Source organism: Blastocystis hominis (assembly GCF_000151665.1).
Source record: "Blastocystis hominis, Singapore isolate B (sub-type 7) whole genome shotgun sequence assembly, scaffold_18".
Classification (NCBI taxonomy): Eukaryota; class Bigyra; order Opalinata; family Blastocystidae; genus Blastocystis; species Blastocystis hominis.
Window position 1 is genome coordinate 331,598 of NW_013171825.1, and position 5,000 is coordinate 336,597.

Consider the following 5,000-nt stretch of genomic DNA (forward strand, 5'->3'; position numbering starts at 1 on the left):
CTACGGTTATCCATATAGAAACTATTCCAAATAAACTATAACTGATATAATGAGCCATTCGCAGTTTCACACTAAAACTATTTAGACTTACACATGCATGGCTTAATCTTTGAGACGAGCGTATGACTACTGGCAGGATCGACCAGATTATTATCAATCAGAAGGATTAATAATTCAATCTATCAATCTAAATGGATGAATACACTTCAACTCCATTTATCTCCTGCGTTCATTCGCATTATGCTGTTATTATCAAACCACAGCTACTCAACTTATGGTTAGGATATTCTTCAATGAATATCAATACCAACTACAATAATAATACCAATCAAGTCACTTTCAATTTCAATAATGTCAATCTCAAGTGACTTGCCTAAATCAATCATCATTGATTCTAGGTACAGTCATCAAGTTAGAATAAGTCAATAAGTAAATAAGCAAGCAAGCAAATAAGCAAATAAATAAGCAAGCAAATAAGCAAATAAGTAAATAAGCAAGCAAGCAAATAAGCAAGCAAAGAAGAAAGAAATCAAATCAAGTCAAATCAAATCAAGCAAAGTCAAATCAAGCAAAGTCAAGTCAAATCAAAATCAGCTCAACTCAATTTCAAAAACCAAGTCAAAATCAAGCTTCAACTCAAATTGCAAGTAATCATTGAAATCAATACATCAAACTTACTACTCATGTCCACAGCACAAACCTTAACCTGTCAACCATAACAACAACTGCATATCACTTCCTAGGACAAGTCCCAAGAACTAATACACAACTCATTATTATACTTAACAAGATAAACTTCATACTACGAACACCAGTACCAAATTTAACCTATTAACTACAATCACTACTTCCAACTCAACTTCAAGCTTCACTTTCACTTCGCTTTCAAAATTAACTTCAACTGACCTTCACTCAACTTCACTTCACTTCATTTAACTTCACTTCATTCAACCTAACTTCACTTCACTTCATTCAACTTTACTTACCTACCTACTTACCTACCTACTTACTTACCTACCTACTTACTCACTTACCTACCTACCTACTTACTTACCTACTTACCTACTCACATTCCAACCTTCAAACCAACCTACAATCAACTAGCTAAAGTCAGTGTATTCATAGAATAACTAGAAGCCAAGTCACGAAGACTCACAAGGTTCAAGTTGACTTCAACCATGCAACTATCAACACAGCAGCTGCTATACACACTACCAATCTACCATTCACAACTACTATACTCAATAGTCACAACCATCAACTAAACCCAACTTCCACTTCACCGACCTCGAGAAGTACTACCTCTCATAATACATTTTGGCCTAGTTTAAAAAAAAACTAGTGGTAGTAGTTTTGTTACAATACTAAAATAGTCAATATTTTGGGAATTTATAGAAAATCCTAGTCAAAATTTTAGTATTAAATTACAAAATTTTCACTCTAGTTCAAAGTGACTGGGAAATTCAATTTTTGTAAGTCCCATTCAAATTCATTCTACACACTCCTAAACATGTTAGCAATGTGAATTCATGTGAATAGAAGTCATTCCAGTCCAATGGAGCGAGTTTTACAAAAATCGAAAATCCTAGTCACTTTTCTAGTATTACCCAAATTGCCCATTCGAGTCACTTCCAGTTCAAAGTGACTGGGAAAATCAAAATCCTAGTCACTTTTCTAGTATTATCCAAAATTCTCATTCGAGTCACTTCCAGTTCAAAGTGACTGGGAAAATCAAAATCCTAGTCACTTTTCTAGTATTACCCAAAATTCTCATTCGAGTCACTTCCAGTTCAAAGTGACTGGGAAAATCAAAATCCTAGTCACTTTTCTAGTATTACCCAAAATTCTCAATTTGAGTCACTTCCAGTTCAAAGTGACTGGGAAAATCAAAATCCTAGTCACTTTTCTAGTATTACCCAAAATGAACAAATTTCACTTCTAGTTCAAAGTGACTGGGAAAATCAAAATCCTAGTCACTTTTCTAGTATTACCCAAAATTCTCATTCGAGTCATTCCCAGTTCAAAGTGACTGGGAAAATCAAAATCCTAGTCACTTTTCTAGTATTACCCAAAATTCTCAATTCGAGTCATTTCCAGTTCAAAGTGACTGGGAAAATCAAAATCCTAGTCACTTTTCTAGTATTACCCAAAATTCTCATTCGAGTCACTTCCAGTTCAAAGTGACTGGGAAAATCAAAATCCTAGTCACTTTTCTAGTATTATCCAAAATTCTCATTCGAGTCACTTCCAGTTCAAAGTGACTGGGAAAATCAAAATCCTAGTCACTTTTCTAGTATTACCCAAACATGTCTCATTCGAGTCACTTCCAGTTCAAAGTGACTGGGAAAATCAAAATCCTAGTCACTTTTCTAGTATTACCCAAAATGAACAAATTTCATTTCCAGTTCAAAGTGACTGGGAAAATCAAAATCCTAGTCACTTTTCTAGTATTATCCAACGAATTCTCAATTGAGTCATTCCCAGTTCAAAGTGACTGGGAAAATCAATTTCTGCAAGTCTCGTTCAAATTTATGTATTCAATTTGGAAATCATGTTGTCACTTCCAATTCACTTCATTCCCATCAAATTGACTTGAATCGAAAATCCTAGTCACTTTTCTAGTATTACCCAAATTGTCCATATGCCCAGTCACTCCCAGTTCAAAGTGACTTGGACCAACCAAAACTCGAATTTTCATATTTCAAGTTTCTGAATAACTAACTCTTTATGTTAGTCTTCTATTGTAGTGTAAAAGAGTATTCCATGTTGTCTCTGTAAAAAAATGAAAATGAATAAAAATTGAAAAATGGATGTTCCTAGTATGTTTGATGCGATAAGTGCGTGTATGTGTGAGATATTGTAAAAGTAAGTATATGGTAATAATGAGTAGTGTATGTTGAATAAAATGAAGTAATAAAAATAAAAAATATAATTTGTAAAATATGGAATGTAAAATAATAATGAGTGAAATAATCTAATTTTGGGTAAAAAATATAAGCTACAATTAGTATAATTTTTGGATTTTGAGCATCTCAATTTTTCCTTTTGGTATATGGTTGGTTCTTAATTTTTGTAACTTTCTATATGAGTACTAATTCAAGTGGAATAATGTTTGTAGGATGTGTGTGTGCGATTTTAGAGGGTCAAAGATAAATGTACCTGTGAATGTCGATTACGCTTGTTACTCCAATTTGCGTATATGCGTAACCAGATGGTTAGAGTATAGTAGAAGGAGTATGAATATATAGTTAAAGAGTGTAGAGTGTAGGTGGTTGGAGAGTAAAAATGGTTGATAGGGTTAACAACAACAAGGTTCACAAGAATAACAAGAATAACAAGGTTAACTAACCAACAAACAAACAATCAATCAAATTTACCGACCTGCAGCAAAGAGGGATTTGGAGCAGGCCGTTGACCGCCAGCTAGGTTGGTAGCTAGGTTGGTTGGTAGCGGTTTAGGTTAGGGTTGCAGTTGCAGTTCAAGTTGCAGTTGGGGTTGGAGGTTAGCGGTTGGGGTTAATTTGAGTATAACCCTAGCTTGTAATTCTTGCTTGCTTGTAATTCTTGCTTGTAATTCTTGCTTGCTTGCTTGCTTGTAATTCTTGCTTGTAATTCTTGCTTGCTTGGTTACCAGGTTATGAGGGTTAGTATAATCCTAACCCTAACCCTTGTTTCTTCTTAACCCTTGTTTCTTCCTAACCCTAACCCTAATTCTTTTCGTAACCCTTCTTTCTTCCTAACCCTAACCCTAGCTTGTTCGTAACCCTAATTCTTTTCGTAACCCTTCTTTCTTTCTTCTTAACCCTAACCCTAATTCTTTTCGTAACCCTTGCTTGTTCCTAACCCTAACCCTAACCCTGATTCTTTTCGTAACCCTTCTTTCTTCCTAACCCAATTAACCCTAACCCTAATCCATTCCTGACCCACGAGGGTTCGGGTTCGGGCTAGGGTCAGGGTTCGGATTCGAGTTGAGGGTCCGTGCTTCAGGTTCGGGTTCGAGTCGAGGGCTAGGGTTAGGGCTAGGGTTCGGGTTCATGCTTCGGTTCAGGTTAGCATAACCCTTGTTTGTTCCTAACCCTAATTCTTTTCGTAACCCTTGCTTGTTCCTAACCCTAACCCTAATTCTTTTCGTAACCCTTCTTCCTTCCTAACCCTAACCCTAATTCTTTTCGTAACCCTTGTTTGTTCCTAACCCTAACCCTGATTCTTTTCGTAACCCTTCTTTCTTCCTAACCCTAACCCTAATCCATTCCTGACCCACGAGGGTTCGGGTTCGGGCTAGGGTCAGGGTTCGGATTCGAGTTGAGGGTCCGTGCTTCAGGTTCGGGTTCGAGTCGAGGGCCAGGGTTAGGGCTAGGGTTCGGGTTCATGCTTGGGTTCAGGTTAGTATAACCCTTCTTTCTTCTTAACCCTAACCCTAATTCTTTTCGTAACCCTTCTTTCTTCCTAACCCTAACCCTAATTCTTTTCGTAACCCTTCTTTCTTCCTAACCCTAACCCTAATCCATTCCTGACCCACGAGGGTTCGGGTTCGGGCTAGGGTTCATGCTTCAGGTTCGGATTCGAGTTGAGGGCCAGGGTTAGGGCTAGGGTTCGGGTTCATGCTTGGGTTCAGGTTAGTATAACCCTTGTTTCTTCCTAACCCTAACCCTAATTCTTTTCGTAACCCTTCTTTCTTCCTAACCCTAACCCTAGCTTGTTCGTAACCCTAATTCTTTTCGTAACCCTTCTTTCTTCTTAACCCTAACCCTAATTCTTTTCGTAACCCTTCTTTCTTCCTAACCCTAACCCTAGCTTGTTCGTAACCCTAATTCTTTTCGTAACCCTTCTTCCTTCCTAACCCTAACCCTAATTCTTTTCGTAACCCTTCTTTCTTCCTAACCCTAACCCTAATTATTTCGTAACCCTTCTTCCTTCCTAACCCTAACCCTAACCCTTGTTTCTTCGTAACCCTTCTTCCTTCCTAACCCTAACCCTAATTCTTTTCGTAACCCTTCTTTC